This window comes from Molossus molossus, unplaced genomic scaffold (assembly GCF_014108415.1).
Source record: "Molossus molossus isolate mMolMol1 unplaced genomic scaffold, mMolMol1.p scaffold_m16_p_1, whole genome shotgun sequence".
Lineage (NCBI taxonomy): Eukaryota > Metazoa > Chordata > Mammalia > Chiroptera > Molossidae > Molossus > Molossus molossus.
Window position 1 is genome coordinate 201,828,654 of NW_023425344.1, and position 20,376 is coordinate 201,849,029.

The 20,376-nt window shown below is 48.0% G+C and overlaps 1 pseudogene; it reads left to right on the forward strand.

The window, feature by feature from the left end:
* Positions 1–7,812: 7,812 nt before the first annotated feature.
* On the forward strand, positions 7,813–7,970 carry LOC118620956 (annotated as a pseudogene).
* Positions 7,971–20,376: the final 12,406 nt, after the last annotated feature.

Consider the following 20,376-nt stretch of genomic DNA (forward strand, 5'->3'; position numbering starts at 1 on the left):
CCCGATGTGGGCATTGCAGATCATAGAATCTGTATTAGAAGGAGCCCTAGCGGTCATTCAAGCCAATGGACCTCACACTTGGCTGCAGACCAGAATTGCCTTTTGAAGAAGACAGACTCCTGTGGCCCATCTGAAAAGAACTACATCCAAATCTCTAGGGGCAGACCTTGGGAATCTCCTTGTACCCTAGCAACTAGAACCCCAGGACCTGAATCCAACTGCCTGCAGCAAACACTTGAATCTCCACCAAAAGCTAATCCAGCTTCTGCCTGATTTAGGGAGAAGCAACTCATCTCCCACCCCAAATGGCTCATTCCACTGCTACACCTCCAGCTCTGCTTACAGCAATATTGTTATCAGATAATGATTAGTGACAATTAACATCTGTCAAGTTCTTGGCCATTGACTTCTTAGCACAGAGGCCAAGATTTCAAGTTCTAGACTGAGTCAGGCCTAGGTTCAAACTTCGGTGTGCTTTGTATTTGTTTTTGTGACTGTGCAAAGTGGCTAAGGACTCTGAGCCTCAATTTATTCATCTTTGAAATGGGGATAGTTTGTGTGGAATTACACAACAGTGCTTGCCTTTATGTCCTGTCAATTAAAAATGTAAGTGTGCCTCCAGTTAAACCCAAATCTGTCTCCTTGTGTCTTTATCCAACTCCTCCGTGTATGTGGCCCTGAGCTCTGCAGCTCCATAGAGCAAACCCATGCTCCCTGTCCTAGGGCAGTCCTTGGCAGACAGCAGGCCCCTTTCCCATCACCTGACCCTGGGTTTCTGTCCTGGTTGTCCTCTCTTCTGGACTGTTTGGCACTAGGGGTGATGAAATATTGTGGCGGGGGGACTCTGCTGAGCAGGGCCAGGCCTGCAGGAGTTCTCTGAGCATGTAGGGAATCAGAATCTGATGTGGAAAACGCTGCAGAGCACAGGAATCTCAGGAGAGCAGAGAGAAGCTCCAACACCCTGCCTGTGTGAGGTTGCTAACCTAGGCAGCTTGCTTTGTGCCAGGCTCAGGGCTATGCCTAACATGTCTCAGAACTCATTCAGCTCTCACAGCTGGCTGGATAGATGATTTTTCTGTATTTTACATTTGAGATGGAAAGAGGTGAAGTAACCTGTACAATGATGCACAGCTATAACAAACAGGACTGGGATTTGAACCCAGGTCTCCCTAAACTCCACTACTGGAACTATAATGCAACAAAGAAATTAAATTTAAATTGAGGTGTAAATCCAAAATTCAGTTTTCTTTCAGAAATCATCTAATATTTGCTAATTTTGTATCTAGCAATAATCCCTTGTATTTACACAGTAAGCTTTTTTTAAAAAATAAATATATACCTTCATTTTTTCTTTGTTTTTGTTTTTAGAAGAGCTAATATTTGCTCATGGTATAAGATTCACAAGGTACAAAAGAATATTAAAAACTGTTTCAGTCCTTAAAAGAGTTAAACATAGAATTACCAGATGACCCAACAATTCCTCTCCTAGATATGTACCCAAAAGAATTGAATACGGGTATTTAAACAAAAACTTGTATATGAGTGTTCATAATAGTGCTATTCACAATAGCCAAAAGGTGGAGACCACCCAAATGTCCATCAATGAATAAACATGTGGTATAGTCATATATACAATGGAATGTAGAAATCCATGAAAAAGATCAACATGGATGAACCTCAAAAACGTGCTAAGTGCTCGGCCAGTGTGGCTTAGTAGTGGTTGAGCGTTAACCTATGCACTGAGAGGCTGCTGGTTTAATTCCTGGTCAGGGCACATGCCCAGGTTGTGGGCTTGATCCCTGGTAGGAGGCAGCCAATCAGTGTTTCTCTCTCTCTGATGTTTCCATCTCTCTCTCCCTCTCCCTTCCTCTTTCTAAAAATCAATAAAAACATTAAAACAGAACAAAAGTGCTAAGTGAGAAAAGCCAGACACAAAAGGTCACTTATTGTATGATTCCATTTATGTGAAATATATAGTATCATCAGCAAACCTGTAGAGACAAAACAGATTTGTGGTTGCCAGGGGCTAGTGGAAGGGAGATGGGGAGTGACTGCTAATGGGGGCAGGGTGTTTTTTTTAGTATGATGAAAATATTAGGACTAAGTTGAGGTGATGGTTGAACAGCACTGAATGTACCAAATCATAACTTTATTTTTATTTTAAATATATTTTTATTGATTTCTTAGAGAGAGAGAAACATTCATTGTGAGAGAAACATCAATAGGCTGTCTCCTACATGCCCCCCACCTGGAATAAAGCCCACAACCCGGGCATGTGCCCTGACCAGGAATCAAACCAGGACCTCTCAGTCCATGGGACGACGCTCAATCCACTGAGCCACACCAGCCAGGCAAATGACCACATCATACACTTTATTTTTATTTTTTTTATCCTCACCTGAGGACATTTTTTCATTTTTTGTTCAGATAGAGTGGGAGAGAGAGAGAGAGAGAGAAACATTGACGTGAAAGGGACACATTGAGTGGTTGCCACCCGCATGACCTAACCAGAGCTGGGGACAAATTGCAACTGAGGTACATGCCCTTAGCGGGAACTGAACCCAGGTCTCTCTGGACCACAGGCCGATTCTCTAACCACTGAGCTAAACCAGCCAGGGCCCCATCATATACTTTAAAATGATTAAAATTATTCATGTTATGTGAGTTTTAACTCGGTTTTATAAAAAGAATATTGAACATTAAGTCTCCCCCCAACCTCATCCCCTAGCAACTGGTACAAGTTCCAGGGATATTCTGAGCATTTATAAACATTTGTGTGTATAGTTTTTAATATAAATGGTAGCATCCTGTATACATTGTTCTGTACCTTGTTTCTTTTACTTAATAGAGATCTTGGAGATTATTCTACATCAGCACTTAACAGACTGCCTATGTTCTTTTTAACATCTCTATACTGTTCCATTTTTGTGGATATGCCCTGGTTTATCTAGCTTGTCCCCTTTTGATAGACATTTAGATTGTTTCCAGTCTTGCTGTTTCAAACAAGCCTGCTGTCATAGCCTTGACATGGGTCATTTCACACAAACCTCTATCTGTAGGGAAATTCCTAGAAGTGGAATTGCTGGGTCAAAGGGCATGTGCATTTAAATGTTCTCAGTTGCAAAACTAATGCATTCTGCCCTGGCCGGGTAGCTTGGTTGGAGTGTCATCTTGATACACCAAGGTTGCAGGTTTGATCTCTGGTCAGGGCACATATAAGAATCGACCAATGAATGCATGGGTGAGTGGAACAGCAAATCTGCTTCTCTCTCTCTCTCTCTCTCTCTCTCTCTCTCTCTCTCTCTCCCCACCTTCCTCTTTTTCTAAACAATTAAAAAAACAAACAAACAAACAAAAAGACACTGTCAGGCCGGTGTGGCTCAGTGGTTGAGCATTGTCCCATGGACTGAGAGGTCCTGGTGTGATCCCTGGTCAGGGCACATGCCTGGGTTTCAGACTCGATCCCCAGTAGGGGGCATACTGGAGACAGCTGGTCAATGTTTCTCTCTCTCAAAAAATTAATAAAACATTAAAAAAAAACAAAACACTAATGCATACTTGTTATACACATTTCAAACACCTTTGAAACTCAAAGGCATGTCTCTGAGGCGAGGTTGCTCCCACTCCTCGTCTGCCTCCCTTTTCTGGACACTTCCTCCTGGGCCCTGGGCCCGCTGCTTTCAGAGCCTTCCCTGCAGGCCTGATACTGGGTGTCCCCTCCTCCTCCTCCCCCGCTTCTTCCTTCCCTCAGCCCTCAGTGGAGACTTTACCATCTGTTCCCAGGGCCTGGGCTGAGACTGAGGCTCGCAGTCAAGTGTAACCTGTTACCACCAAACCTAGCAGTGTCGGCCCCTGGCAGTGCTTTCACATGGTAGAATATTCAAAAGACTAGGAGCTGCTCATGCAACCCTCACACCCACCTTACATAGGAGGAGACTGAGGCTCAGAGAGGGGAAATGTGGCTCAGTGAGTGGGTTTACAGAGCCAGAAAGAGAAGATACACTCTGTCCAAGAATCATTTCATTCATTCAATAAAGGTATTTAGTGTGCAAGCCCACTGTGTTAGGCACTGGGGTCCAGCAGTGAATGAGACAGAAACCTCACATTATGTTCAGGGAGACCAACAAAAAAACAAGTAAAATATTTCACTTACAAGTGCCGTATAAGCATAAAGAGTAACTTGGCCCCCGAAGTCTTAATTGGTGGTGATAGTGGTGATATCTGAACTGGGACCTGAATGACAGAAAATGCCAATTAAACCAGCATATGCAAAGGTCCTAAGGTAGAAAGAAAATCTGTGTATTTGACAGACAAAAGAAGGCCAATGTAACTGGAGAAAACGAGGCAGCAAAGGTATATAAGGCTAATCACTTAGGGCCTTGGAGGCAGAGTGAGGTCATTGTGCAAAGCCATAAAGTCAGCTTCTCCCTACCCCCTCCTCTGTCCCCAATAGCTCAGCCTGGAGGACACAGCAGGGGGTCCCTGAACCCTTGCTGGATGGATGAATGAGCATTGTGTGTTAAAGGTGAGTGAAGGAGGGTGTCAATAGGGGAAAAAGAAGAAACATCTGTAACAAAAATAAATTAATTTTAAAAAGGTGAGTGAAGAAGAGGGGCAGAAAACTTTGTTATAGAATCCTTGAACATAGACATAGGTTCAAGCCCCAGATTACTAGCTGTGCAGCTTGAGATCTGCTGTTCCTCTGTATAATCATCTTCATCATGACAGTCAACCCTTAGAGGACTCTGTGAGCCATACTGTTACATCTATGTTGCAACTACTCTACTCTGTCCTTGTAGCTATAGTGAGAAAGCAGCCACAGACAATACAAAAGCATGCTCATGGCTGTGTTCAAATAAAACTTTATTTACAAAACCAAGCTGTGGGCCAACCCATGCCTTAGCTCTTAAAACAAGTCAGGTACCATCATATGAACCTTACATGTGTTAACACCTTTATAATAAGAGGCTAGACAGATAATTGTTCTGTATCTCATTTGGTCTTGGACCTCCCCTTTCCCCGCATTGAGACTCACTTGGCATTTCTGGATGCTGGCTCCAGAAGTCTACAGACATAGAGAGTTGTGTGCACAGCTTGGGAGGCTAAGCACGTTTTGAAGCCTAAGTGGGCCTCCTGGGTGGATCATCCCTAAGGCCCCTTTTGCCTCAGACAGTGACCAGGTGGTGGTGCTAGGGACTGTAGAATGCCAGCAGGAAGACAGAGATAGAGCAGGACCCAAGGACTTCCAGAATGGATGGTGCAGTCTGGGACAGCAGTCTAAGGGTCCGCTGACAAGAGGCCTCCACTCGGCCTCTCGGCTGGAGTCTATATATCGTGAGCTCTAGACAGTTGTTTTCCCAGAGGAATGTGGCCCACTTGTCCCTGGAGGACTTTCTTTCCAAAGTAAATGGCAGAAAAAGCCTAGCTGGTGGAGGAGCCCTACAGGAGGCGCCCCTTGGTCAATTCTGTGCCTCCACTGTAAAAGGGAGTTGGATTAGACTCATTCTTTCCAACTATAGGTATTTATGAGCACCTACTATATACCGAAGACTACATTGGACCCACCGGTGATGGGAAGGCCCCTGGGAGGCTGCAGCACTGGAGCCCAAACCCGAACATGGGCAGCTATGGGGCGGTCCAGGCAGAGGGAAGGACGTGAAAACTCAGGGCGTGCAGGGCCTGGTTTGGCTGGGGTGTCAGGTGAAAAGATTAGGAGAACTGGGTCCACCTGGTATGAGCTAGGCCAAGGGTCATCCAGAGGTGGCGAGAGGGACAAGCACTGGGCCTCACAGAGTTTTGTAGGAGGGGTTAGAAGGGTACACTGACTCCAGGGGCCTGCGTGGAGGGTGGCAGGGCAGGACAGGACAGAGAAGAAAGCTGGATTTGGTAGGAAATCTGTCTCAGCCGGGTGGAAATGGGAGGCTGGTGCTGAGAGATCAGGTAAATGATAGAAGGCAGCAGGCCTTCTCAGGGGAGATAGCAGCAGGTGCTGCAGGAAGGAAGTTTGGTTGGCTCCATTGCCCCCTCCCCGCCCAGCAGCTCCGGGAGGTCCACAGTGTCATTAGCATGTGAAAGTCTTAGGAACAAGGGGATGTTGCCGAAGAGATCGGTTTAGCGGCTGGTGGGGGTGTCTCACTGAGGCCTGAAAGACTTCCTGGAAGAACATTCCTGACAGATAAACTTAAGCAGCCATTAAAAGATGTAACCTTCTGGCTGCTTTGGCTGGTGGATTTGGCTTAGTGGTTAGAGTGTCAGCCCAGGGACCAAAGGGTTGTGGGTTCAATTGCGGGTCAAGGGCATGTTCTTGGGTTGCAGATTTGTTCCCTGGCCCCAGTACCCAGGCCCTGGTCGGGGTGTGTGCAGGAGGCAACCAATCAATCTCTCTCTCCCTCTCCTCCTCCCTCCCTCCCTTCCGCTCCCTCTAAAAATCAATGGAAAAAAATATCTTTGTGTGAGGATGTAACCATCTGATAAAGTTGAGTATATTTTTCAAATGTTTTGAAGTAAACTAGCCTCAGAGTGAGGGATGGCGTAAGCGTGGTAGGGCAGGTATAGCCGCATTTAAGGCAGCCTGAGCCTTGTCCATTGCTAGAGGAACCCATATCTCCTCACGAGATTTTTTTTTTCTTTATTGATATGAGAGAGAGAGAGAGAGAGAGAGAGAGAGAGAGAGAGAGGAAGAGAGACATTGAGAGAGAGAGGAAGAGAGACATTGAGAGAGAGAAAAACATCGGTGAGAGAGAACATTGATTGGCTGCCTCCTGCATGCCCCCTGCTGGGAATCAGGCCCACAACCTGGACATGGGCCCTGACCGGGAATCCAACCCACAACCTCTTAGTGCATGGGTTGAGCTCAACCACTGAACCACACCGGCTGGGCTTCCCTCACAAGATTTTTATTTTATTTTATTTATTTTTAATCCTCACCCGAGGACACCTTTCCATTTGTGTTCAGACAGAGCAGGAGGAAGAGAGAGGAAGAGGGAGAGAGAGAGAAACATCGACATGAAAGAAACACATCGAGCCGCCGCCACCCACACGACCCAACCAGGGCGGGGGACAAACTGCAACTGAGGTACGTACCCACCCCCGGCAGGAACCAAACCCAGGTCTCTCCAGACCGCAGGTCGATGCTCTAACCACTGAGCCAAACTGGCCAGGGCTTTCCTCACAAGATTTTTAACCCAAAGGGTTAACTCTTTTCCAGATGTGGCTCAAAGAAGTTTAGAAGCTGTCCCAAGATCACAGAGCAGGAATGTAGGGAAGCCAGGACAGGACTGGAAGTGAGTATTTCTGACCTCAAGCCCCTTGCTTTTAACCTCCAGGGCATGTAACCTGGCAATTAAATTTAACTCTTAAAAAGTTGGGATTTGCCCGGCCAGTGTGGCTCAGTGGTGGAACGTCAACCCATGCACCAAGAGGTTGCTGGTTCTATTCTGGGTCAGGGCACATGCCCAGGTTGTGGGCCCAATCCCTGGTGGGGGGCATGCAGGAGGCAGCCAATCAGTGTTACCTCTCATGGATGTTTCTTACTCTCTCTCCCTCTTCCTTCCTACCTCTCTAAAAATCAATAATGAAAAAAAATTTTTTTTAAGTTGGGATTAGTCCGGCTGGTATGGCTCAGTGGGTTGAGTGTCCTCCCATGGACTGAGAGGTCTTGATTCCGTTCTGGTCAGGGCACATGCCCAGGTTGCGGGCTCCATCCCCAATAGGGGGCGTGCAGAAGGCTGCTGATTGACATTGAAATATCGCTCTCAGGTGGATGTTTCTAACTCTCTTCCTTCCTCTCTATCTAAAAATATCAATAAAAACATTGCTTCTCGACCTTTTGGCTAAGATCAAGTGTACTATCTGTTCTTATCAGTTTAATAAAAAATCAATAAAAACATATATTTTTTTTAAGTTGGGATTAAAAGTTAGTAGCAACATTAAATCCATGGCTGGTAGATGAAGCAGTCAGGCCCCCCTTTCCGTTCCACCACCTCAGCTCGGACTGCCTGCCTGTCACCCTTCCCAAGCCTCCAGCCCTATTGCTGGTTGTCCTGAGACCCTGAAGCTGGAAGTAATGTCAGGGTCTCAGGTTTGGGGGCTTGATGGTGCTTCGGGTAGAAACCAGAAGGTTAAGAGGATGAAACAATTTTGTAGGATGATCATAGTTCATTTGTCATCAGACAGACTTGGATCTACCACTATCAGCTTCATGACCTAGGACAATAAATACATTGAGCCTCAGTTTCCCCAAATTGTGAAATGGGGATGGTACTACAGTGGAACATTGGTTCTCGAACTTAATTCATTCCGAAAGCTGTTTGTGAAGCAATTTGTTTTAAAAAAAATGAATCATTTTTTCCCCATTAGAAATAATAAGACCCCTAAGAGCAAAAACACAGGAAAATATTCACAACACAATTTTCTGAGATGTTAACAATGCAAGGTTTAGCGGTAAACTGACTCATACTCACACATTCTCTTCTTTGTCGGTGATTGATCTTACAGGTATCAACATGAAAGGGTTGTCAGGTCAAGAACCCCTGTGAACAACTTGGTCAAGAACCAAATTGTTTGAGATGAGAGACATTTGAGAACCAACTTTCTCCAACATCTCCCATCTAGAACTTTCTTGAATGTCTCCCAACTGACTGAGTCACCCGGCCAGGGCACTGTTGTTATTTATCTTAATAGATCATTCCAGCCCTGGCTGGTTTGGCTCAGCAGTTGGAGCATCAACCTGCGGACCAGAGAGTCCAGGGTTTGGTTCCCACTAGGGGCACGTACCAAAAAAAAAAAGAACAAATAAAAAAAAAAAATAGATCATTCCATTTTTGTTGTATAATTGAGTAGTAATTAATTACACAGATATATAACAACATTCACCTGTTGACGGACATTTGGGTTGTTTCCAAGTTTGGCTATTATAAATAAAACTAGTATGAACTTCTTGTATAAGTCCTTGAATATGGACATAAGCTTTTATTTCTTTTGCAGAAATATTTTTTTGAGGATTTTTATGTCTATATTCATAAGATATATTGGTCTGTCGTTTTTGTATGATGCCTTTGGTTTTGGTGTAAGGGTATTTCTGACCTGATGGAATGAGTTGAGAAGTATTTCCTCCTTTTCTATTTTCTAGTAGAGTTTGTGAAGAATTGGTATTAATTCTTCTTTAAACATGGTGGTATTCATCAGTGAAGCCATCTCAACTGATGGATAATTTTTTAAATTAATTAATCTATTTACTTGTTTTAGGTCTATTTCTTCATAAGTCAGTTTTGATAGTTTGTTTCTTTCTAGGAATTTTTCCATTTCATCTAAGTTATCTAATTTATTGGCATACAGTTGTTCATAGTATTCCTTTATAACCCTTTTTATTTCTATACGTTTTATAATAATGTTCTGATTCTAGTAATTTGAGTCTTCTTTTTTTCTTGGTTAATATAACAAAAACTGTCAATTTTGTTGAGCTTTTTAAAAAAACAGATTTTCATTTAATGATTTTTCTCTACTTTTCTGTTCTCTATTTCATTAATTTACACTCTAATCTTTATTATTTCCTTACCTCTCTTTGTTTTAGAGTTAGTTTGCTCCTTTTCGTGTGTGTTAAGGTGAAAACGTAGGTTATTGATTTGAGATCTTTCTTTTTTTGTTGTTAATTCTCACCCAAGAATATTTTTCCATTGATTTTTAGATAAAGTGAGAGGGAGGAAGGATGGGGGAGAGAGAGAGAGACATCGCTGATTGCCTCCCTCATGGCACCAAGGGCCAGGAGATGGAACCTGCAACCCAGGTATGTGCCCTTGGCCAGGAATCAAACCTGAGACCCTTAGGTCTTTAGGCCAATGCTCTACCACTGAGCCAAACCGGCCAGCGCGAGATCTCTCCTTTTTAAATATAGGCGTTTACAGCTATGTATTTCCCTTTAAATACTGCTAATTTATTTCTAAATATTTTCTACCTTACCTTGTGATTTCTTATTTGGACCAATGGTTATTTTGGAGTTGTTGCTTAATTTTCATCTATCTATGAATTTTCCCAATTTCCTTTTATCATTGATTTCTGATTTCATCTCACGTCGTCTCACTTCTATTTTTGAACGATGTTTACCCTGGGTAAAACATTTTAGGTTGATACTTATTTTTTCTTTCTGTATTTTAAAGATGTAGCTTCAGTTTGGCTGGTGTGGCTCAGTGGTTGAGCGTCAACCCATACACCAAGAGGTCGCTGGTTCGATTCCTGATCAGGGCACATGCCCAGCCTGTGGGCCAAATCTCCTGTGGGGACATGCAGGAGGCGGCCAATCATGTTCTCTCTCATTGATGTTTCTATCTCTCTCTCCCTTTCCCTTCCTCTCTCTCTAAAGTCAATAAAGAAAAATTTTTTTTAATAAAATAAAGACATGGCTCCATTTTTCACTTGCATTTTTTTTTTATCCTCACCTGAAGACATTTTAGCGTTTATCTTCAGGTAGAGCAGAAGGGAGAGAGGGGGGAAGAGAGAGAGAGAGAGATTGAGATATTGATGTGAGAGAGACACATTGACTGGCTGCCACTCACACGACCCAACCGGGGCCAGGGATAAACTGCAACCAAGGCATGTGCCCTTTGCGGGAACCAAACCCAGAACTCTCTGGTCCATGGGCTGATGCTCTAACTGCTGAGCCAAACCAGCCAGGGCTAATATGTTTTTTTTCTATGGCTGCTTTTAAGTCATTCTCTTTATCACTTTTTTTTTTTTTCCTTTATTGATTTTGAGAGAGAGAGGAAGGGAGAGGGAGAAATAGAAACATCAATGAGAGAGAACATCAAATGGCCGCCCAAATGGCCGACTCCTGCATGCCCCTCCCTGGAGATCAGGCCCACAACCTGGGCATGTGCCCTGACCGGAATCGAACCAATGACCTTTTGGTGCATGGGCCAATGCTCAACCACTGAGCCACACCAGCTAGGCCATTGTTGACAATCTTGAGGGAGTTGTCCTACTTCTCATGGCTCACACCCATCACAAACATGAGGGCATCAGCAGAAGGAGCAGAGGTGATGACACTTTTGGCTCCACCCTTCAAGTGAGCTTCAGCCTTCTCCAAGGTGGTGAAGACACCAGTGGACTCCACAACATATTTGGCACCATCATCACCCCATTTGATGTTGGTGGGGTCTCGCTCCTGGCAGATGGGGATGGGCCTTCTATTGATGAAAAGCTGCCTATTCTCAACCTTGGCTGGGCCAGTGAACTGGGAGGGGGAGAGAGAGAGAGAAACATCAATGTGAAAGGGACACATCGAGTGGCTGCCACCCACACGACCAACCAGGGCCGGGGACACACTGCAACCAAGGTACGTGCCCTTAGTGGGAACCAAACCCAGGTCTCTCTGCACTGTAGGCCGACACTCTAACCACTGAGCCAAACCAGCCAGGGCTATGTTTGGGTTTTATTTATTTTTATTTTTTTATTTTTTATCCTCACCCGAGGACATTTTTCCATTTTTTGTACAGATAGAGTGGGAGGGAGAGAGAGGAAGAGAGAGAGAGAGAAACATCAATGTGAAAGGGACACATTGAGTGGCTGCCACCCGCACGACCAACCAGGGCTGGGGACAAACTGCAACCAAGGTACGTGCCCTTAGTGGGAACCGAACCCGGGTCTCTCCGGACCGCAGGCAGACGCTCTAACCGCTGAGCCAAACCGGCCAGGGCTATGCTTGGGTTTTATTAAATATCTTACATCTGTGGATTTATAGTTTTCATCAAATTTGGAAAATTTTTTTCTTCAAATAATCTTCTCTCTCCTTTCCCTACTTTAGAGAGTCCAATTATACACATATATTAGGTCACTTGAAGTTGTCTTACAGCTCACTGATGCCATGTTATTATTCTTTTTTAAACTTTTTTTCTGTTTTATTTTGGATAATTTTTATTACTATATTCAAGTTCACTAATTTTCTGCTATGTCTAATGGTCCATTAATCCATGTAGTGTAAATTTTTTTTATCTCAGACATTATAGTTTTCATCTCTAGAATCTCAATTTAAGTCTATTTATTTATCTATTTTTATCCTTACCCAAGGACATTTTTCCATTTTTTGTTCAGATAGAGTGGGAGGGAGAGAGAGAGAGAGAGAGAGAGAGAGAGAGAGAGAGAGAGAGAAACATGGACGTGAAAGGGACACATCGAGTGGCTGCCACCCGCACGATCCAACCAGGGCCGAAGACAAACTGCAACCGAGATACATGCCCTTAGCGGGAACCGAACCCGGGTCTCTCTGGACTGCAGGCCGACACTATGACCACCAAGCCAAACCGGCCAGGGCTTTTTAAAAAAGATCTGTATCTCTACTTAACACAGTAATCTTTCCTTTATCTTGCACCTATGGAATAGAGTTATAATAACAGTTTTAATGTTTGTGTCTCCTGATTCTGTCATCTGTGTAATTTCTGGGTAGGTTTCAGTTGATTGGTTTTTCTTTCCATCATGAGCCCTATTTTCCTGTTTCTTTGTATACATGCTATTTTTTTTTTTTTTTTTGGTTGCCAGACATTGTGCATTTTATTTTGCTAGGCGTTAGATATTTTTGTATTTGTATAAATACTCTTAAGCTTTGTTCTGGGGTACAAAGTTATTTGAAAATAGTTTGGTACTTTCAGATCTTGTTTTTGTTAGGTGGGGCCAGAACAGCATTTAGTTTGACCTACTTTTGAGCCAAAAACTCTTCTGAGTGCTCCACTCAATGCCCCATTAATTGTGAAGTTTCCACTCTGGTTTGTGGGAGCCAGCACTATTCCCAGCCTCGTGTCAGCTCCCAGGATTGTTCTAATTCTTTTGGGTGGTACTTACTGTACTTTCTGGTAGTTTCCTCACATATAGGCACTGAGCTGAATACGTACTGAAGAGCTACCCTCTAGAGCTCTGGGCAGCTCTGGCCATTTGGGTTCTCTGCCTTGTCCCCAGACTCCTGGCTTCACCTCCTGGTGCAGGAGACCGCTCGACTCCACCTGCCCTCCTCTTGCTCTGCCCTGGTCTGGAAACTCTTCAGGCAGTAAAGTGGGGCTCACCTCATTTGCTTCCTGACTCTCAGGACTCACTAGTTTTCGTTGTCTGGCATTTAACATTGTTTCATATATTGGGTTGGGTACTTTTGTTGTTTTAGGTGGGAATGTAAATCCGGTCCCTGTTACTCCCTCTTGGCTGGGAGCAGGAATCCTTATGCTCGTTTGTCAATTTGTTCAGCTGGCATTTACTGAAGGAGAGCTTGCTTGTGCCCACCTCAGCCTGCGGCTCCCAGGGCTCCCTGCTTCCCCGGCTCAGGGCCTTCCGTGGGCCTTCGCCTCTGTCCCGAGCGCTTTTCCTAGCCGCACGCCCCTCTCTCTGCTCAAAGGCCTTCTCTGCTTCCCTTGGGGAAAGTGAATTGCTCTCTTTTATTTCCCATCACACTTAGCTTTCCTTTGCAGCTTATTTTACTAGAGTAAATAGGAATTTTCGTCTGATTCCCTGGAGCCGGCTCAGGGCCAGGCACACTGTAGGTGTTCAATAAATATTTATGAATAGTGAGGTCTTTGCATATTTCGCAGTGCCTGTCATATAACAGCTCAGTCAAACTGGGGATGCTTGGCTGACGGGAACACAGCTCCCTGCCCTAAGGTTGCTAGCAGGGGCGGGATTCTGGGCCCCTGGACTGAAGCCACACTCTCCTTAGTGATAACCAAAGGCCAAGCGAGCCGGCCATGGGAGGGCTGACAGGTGGGGTTGATGAGTTCCAGACCCAGGCCTCTGGGCCTCAGCATAGCCTGACAGAACCGGACGCTGGGCAGGAGCCAGAGCCAAGCTTCCATGACGTCGTCTTCAAGCGCCATGCCCTGTCTGGGCCCTCGGTGGAGTTCAGGTCTCACCCATCCCTCTCAGAGCTGTCTGCTCCAGGTTCTGGGAAAGAGGGAACCGTACTCCAGGTTCTGGTCCCAGATCTAGTTGTGTGACCGTTACAACTATCACAACACTCACAGAATTGTAGGTTGACTCCATAAAGTGGAAAATATTCTGTAAACTGAAAACCTCTACAAGTACTCACTGAGTAGTTATGGCCTTAGGAAGCTTCTGTTCCAAACCCCTATTTTTGACTAAGGAAGAGACTAAGGTTTAAGTAAGATCATGTATGCAACCTGGCTGGTGTGGCTCAGTGATTGAGCATTGACCTGTGCACCAAGAGGTCGCCAGTTTGATTCCTGGTCAGGGCACATGTCCAGGTTGTGGGCCCGATCCCCAGTGGGGGGTATGCAGGAGGCAGCCAATCAGTGTTCTCTCTCATCGATGTTTCTATCTCTCCCTCTCCCTTCCTCTCTCTCTTTAAAATTAATAAAGATTTTTATTTTTTTATTTTTTTATTTATTTTTTATCCTCACCCGAGGACATTTTTCCATTTTTTGTTCAGGTAGAGTGGGAGGGAGAGAAAGGAACAGAGAGAGAGAAACATCGATGTGAAAGGAACACATCGAGTGGCTGCCACCCGCACAACCAACCAGGGCCGGGGACAAACTGCAACCGAGGTACATGCCCTTAGCGGGAACCGAACCCGGGTCTCTCAGGACCGCAGGCCGACGCTCTAACCGCTGAGCCAAACTGGCCAGGGCAGATTTTTTTTTTTTTAAACAGCCCTGGAGGAAAGGGAGGGAGAATGGGTTGGAGCCCACAGACCCAGACTTTCCCTCAGCAAGTGCCTTGGCAGCTGGTTCTCCAGAGTCCCCCCCTTACACATTCCCCACAGGATGGTAGGAGCTGCATGTGCAAGCAGGTGAGTGGAGCTCCTGTGGGAGCTCCACATGGGTGAGGTCACCTTTGATGGGGCCCCGGAGGATGTCTCTCCAGGAGGCAGTGGGACTTGAACCAGTTTGAAGGACCTCACCAATTTACATGAAGGAGAGTGAGGGTGGGATGGGCAGCCTTTCCAGCCCAGAGAAGCCAGGTGTGCCGACCGGTAGGCTATCCATCTTTCTCGTGCCCCTTTAGTGTGCCCACCGTGGGTCCACGCCACACCACAGTCCCCCAAGTGAGGGTTGTTAGTGCCCTGGGCAGAGGAGGAAGCTGAGTCCAGGTCCATGACTGCAGGCGGGATGTGCTGAAGTCCAGGGGACGAGGTGGGTTATTCTGAGGGAGGCCATGGGGTGCCATGGGAGGTTCCCAAGCCTCAGGAGGTTGCCTGAGGAATGTGTGGGCGGTTAGTCGCAGGGGAAGAGAATGGAGAGGCAGCAATGGTGCCGAGGCTGTGGGCGCAATCTCTAGGCTGTGAGGCAGGCCTGGGCCAGGGCAAGAGCCTGGAAGCAGAGGCCTGGAGGCATAGGGCTGGGCTGATAGGATGTGCAAGAAGTCTGATCTGGAAGGGATCTCAAAGATCATCTACCCAATCCACCTGTTTTGCACAAGGAAATTGAGGCCCAAAGAGGAAAGGGGGCTTAAGGGCACACAGTGGGCTAATGGTAGACCCAAGCTAGAAAGACACTGGGAAGCTCAAGGACACCCCCATTAAACAAGGAGCTGAATCTCCTCCTATAATAGACCCTCCTCCCCCAAGGATCAAGTACACACCTGAGGTTGTTAGGGGTTCCGATAAGATCCAGCCTGGCTTCTGCCTCATAGTTGGGACCCCTGGCCTCCCTTCCCCTTCCCTGGGCCACAGTTTGCTCATCTGTTGGACCAGCTGACTGATATGGCCCCTTTCTTCTCTAAGTGCTCAGAGGAAGAAGAGGCTAGGCCTTGTCCTTCACTCTGCTCCCCACCTCCAGTCCCGCCCCAGCCTGACACCCATGAGGGGAGAGCGGGGGAAGGTGTGCCCGGCCTGCTGCTGCGGCTCACGCGCCTGAGGAATGAGGGCCTGGTCCCGAGGAGGAGCATGATCTGTGAGGGATCCCTGACCCTCTCCTTCGGAACCCTGGAGAGGGCAGCTGTCATGTGAGGACCACAGGGGGATTAGTAGGGCTGGGGTGGAGGCTGGGGAGGCAGCCAGAGACTGGGAAGAGGGGAGAAGAGGCAGGAGGGAATGAGGGCCTTGGGCACTCAAGAGGAAAGAATGAGCTGCTGGGAAGGGCCCTGCTGGGTCCTCGGTGGGAAGGTGCCTGAGCCTGGGTCCTTTGGAAGGGTGTGGGACAGGCTACCTGTCAGCTGGAAGTTTCTGAGTGCATGAACCAACTCGAGGTGAGCTTTGGGGGTGTGGGGGGCCAGGAACCCAGGAGAAAAGGAAGAGGTGCGGTGGGCCTGAAGAAAAGAGGAGGGAGGCGGAAGGAAGAGTCAGGGTCCGGCCTGGGAGTAGAGCAGGCAGAGGAAGGGTCTGTGCAGGGTGCTTTGAAGGATGCCTGGTTCCTGACAAAGTCACTGTCCAATATCACGTGACCTCAGGCACACGGAGACCTGGCAGAGAAGGGAGAAAGTGTTCAACTTGGAGCCAGCTGGCCTGGATTTCAGACACTTTTACTTACTAGCTGTGTGGCTGTGGGCAGGTCTCTTGGCCTCTCTGAGCCTCGGATTCTAGAACCAAAGAGCAGTTGTATTTCATACTTTCACACTGGCCAGGCTGTGAGGTCAGATTTCAGTCCTACCCCAGACCCTCCCTCTCCACCTTGTATTACTTCAGCACCAAGCACATGTCCCCCAGGGCCTGGGACTAGCATTATCCTCCAGCCTCCTGCCCCCACGGTTGCAAGGGGCTGTGCCCCAGCCCCTTTAAAGAGGTTTGAGCCCATCCAGGGCCTGTGCAGGACCTACGTGGGAGGTGGAGGGGGTGGGGGTGGGGAGGGCAAGGACTTTCCCAAGCTCACTGTGGGAGGAGGGGAGCCATGCCTCTTTACCCCCCATCTTCCCTCCCCCTCCACTCCCTGATAGGATACTTGGGGCTCTCCTCCCCTTTCCTGAAGCCCTGCTTGTCTTCTCCACAACAAGGAGAGAATGTTATTTAAAAGAAGATCAGGAGATTTGCCTTAAATAGGCATGGAGTGCTGTGCCAGGGCTGGGGTGTGTGTGGTGGGGGGTTGGCCATCCTGGGTGGCGGAGAGTAAGGAGTAGAGCTGAAAGAGGAACAATCTTCCCGGGGTGTGCACAGTCCCTGGATCCGCCTTGACAGCAGGTGGTCAAGCAGGGCTTATTCCCACCCTGAGGATGAGGAAACAGGCCCAGGTCAGGGAACTGACATATACTAGCTACCAAGTGGCATCTGATGGTGGATGCCATGGTCTCTCCACGACAGCCCCCAGAGCTGGGAGGTGTTCAGGAAAGCAAAAATCCGAAGGTAGGGCCTCCTATAGCAGGATGGGGGCTTCTGCAGGGTGGGGGTGACTTGGAGCCGCTGCAACACCTGCCTCCACCATCAGTTCAGGTCTTTGGCTCCTGCCCTCAGGCTGCCCTGGCCGGGCCTCCCAGCCCCAGCTTGTAACTAGATGCCCTCCTCGCTGCCCTGCTCACTCTGTACCTTCCCAGGTGAGCTGGGGCTCTGCTTACTGAACCCAACACCAGCTGGGGGAGGGATGTGAGGGGCAGCCCTGGGGGCAGCATCTGCCTGGAGGCTGTGAGGCTGAAGGAGGGAGCTGGAGCCAAAAGGGCGAGAGGCTGAGTGGGGGTGGGCCAGCCAGCATAGTCACTGCCCACCCTGCAGGGCGTGTCTGGCACCTGGGGTTCACTTCCCCATTCAGGGTCTCCTTCCAAACCTCTCCCCTGCCACGCTGGCCCCGCCCAGTCGTTTATGCCTCAGCAGGTGAAGCTCTTGGAATCCTAAAGAAACGGAGTCTTGAGTGTGGGATTTCTGGGACAAAGCTAGGGGCCAGGAAGCACCCCATGCTTGCTCCTTTTTGCAAAGGCCCTGACCACCGGGGTGAGGCCTCAGACACCTGGTGCCATCATGGTTTCACCATTTACAGCCTGGAGATCTTGAGCGCCCACCTGTGAGTGCCTGTCTCCTCTGTACACTAGGTCCAAAGACCCCCTCATGCATGCTCGGATAAGAAGTGGGACAGGGAAGAAGAGGGGCAGTTATGACAAATGCACTCACAGACCAGGGCTGAGGCCTCATGTTTGTTGGGAGACGGAGAGGAAAAACACTTCCTTCTCCCTTCCTTAGTGCGTGGGCACAGCTGTATCTCCTGGAAGACTGAAAGAAATCAGTCACTTAATCTGGGCTACGGTTAATTCTCTGTTATTCTCCAGGCCACTCAAGAGGCAGGAAAAGGGCGGGGTGGGAGAGGGGTGCAGGATGGCCACTTTAGGTAAGAGTCATGAGGCCAATAGGAGCTAACCGGGAGGGTTCACCTCGTGCCCGGCCCCACCCCAGCTCTTGTCCTAACTCCATGGGTTGGCTGTTACCCATTTCACTGATGGTGAAACTAGGGCTAAGGATTTAGGCAGCATGTCCAGTGGGGAATGAGTAGCCGGTATCTGACTTCAGGGTCCTCTGCTAACTGCAAAAACCCCAGAATCCGGGGACTTGGGTTCTAGACCCAGCTTGTAGCGTAGCCTTGGCCAAGTCACTCAATCTCTCAAGAAGTTTGTTTTCTCCCCCCCATAAGGTGGGGATAATATCCCACTGTCTTCCCAGGGTTATTGTGGAAAACAAGAGGCTGATGAACACAAACCATGAGGTACTCAACAGATACCAGGCGCAAGTTCATCAACAAAGGGACCCCCCCATCCCTACTCTTCCAGGGCTCTGAGCTCCTGAGGTGTCCATATGCCCAACCAACCAGGCACACATACCACGGTCCTGCCAGCTCTCTGGGAAGGGACTGACTGACCAGTTGGCACCACCTAGTGGTCCATGGTGTGTGGTGCTTGGGGAGTGAGAGGGTTGCTGAGATTAGGGGTTTGAGCATGACCATCGGCCCTGTGGGGTGGGCAAAATACGCCAGGACCTCAGAAAGAATGAAGTCATGCATAGCTAAGCCCTCCCCTGGCCATCCCCCTGAGGATAGGTGAAGGTGGGCACTCCACCAGTCTACTATCTCGCCCACATCTCACTCCCTTTGGAGGGCTCTGGGAAGACCAAGGGGAGGCCACAGGGTTCTAGTTCCAATTCTGCCACTGCCTCACTCCCCAGGGCTCTGCTACCTCCCCTGCAAAACTGGAGTAAACATCCTTGCCTCTCCGGGGACCTGGAACTGTGTGTGGTGTGTTCTTTCATTTATCAAACATTTTATGAAGTCTGTCCTTTCTCAAGTCATCATGCCGAGTGCTATGGAAACACAAGGATGGCTAAGCCAAGTTTCTTGCTACCAAGAGACCTGCCTTGTTCTAGGGGAAGACGGACTTGTAAATTGATAACTGCCCTCAAGGTAGATCACAGCTGGCACTGAGGAGGACAGTATCTGCGCAATGAGAAGCGGTTGCTAAGGACAGGACTTTCTGATGCCCAGGCGGTCAGGGAGGAAGACAGCTTTATACAGGCAAGTCCATATGAACCAGGGAGAGCAGAAATCAGTGCCTGGGTGAGGGGAAAGGGCTGGGAGGGCGCCTTGGCAGTGCGCGGAGAGTGGGGTCAGAGAGGAGAATCCCAGGAGGACCCTCATACACCCTCAACAGCCCGGCTCTGGGGGGGATGTAAGATGCATCTCCCAACAGAAGCTCTGGTACCTCTTGCACCTTCACTGCACATTCAGCCTCCTGCCAGTGGCCGTAGGACCTGCGTGGGAGACCAAGTCCAACCTGATAGGAAGAGCGGAAGAGTGCAGCCCTCCTCCCCTGGTGGCTGGGCTGGGTGGCCAGGGGTGGCCAGGAGTCCTCCTGGCCAGCTGCTCCCCGCTCCACTCTTGCCAGTGGTTCTAGCCTCCCCGGTTCCCGCTTGTTTCCAAGCCTGGGTTTCTGAGCTCCGTATCACTTCTTTGAGGTTGCCTTCTGTTCCATTACCTTCTTGTCCTGCTTAAGTTACCCTGAGTCAGTTTCTCCTATTTCCACCCAAGAAGCCCAAAGGGTTAAGAGCTGCTAGAGAACATGAGACAATACCTTCTATGCTGAACTGGACGGTCCCCAAACTGTGTGTTAAGCGGAAGCTTCCTGAGGGCAGGGCCACAGTGTGACCCGTTAACAGCTGGACCTGGGAGGAGGGCTGTCATGTGGGCAGATAGAAAACATCCTGGCCCTCGAGACACCTTGTTTAAAGGCCCCCATAGTTGCCCACTTGTTGAGGGGGTCACCCTGTGGGCATGGCTTCTCCTACGAGTGTCTTTTATTTGGGGCAGAGAAAAGGGTTCATGCTACAGAAAAACAATCAACTTCTCAAGGTCTGAAAAGGTGGTAACAAAAGCCAGATAGTCAGAGGTTGTCCAGGGGCCACGCCGGCACCCCTCTGAGCCTCTGGATCTTAAAAAAAAATTTTTGTTAATCCTCACCCAAGGATATTTTTCTATTGATTTTTAGAAA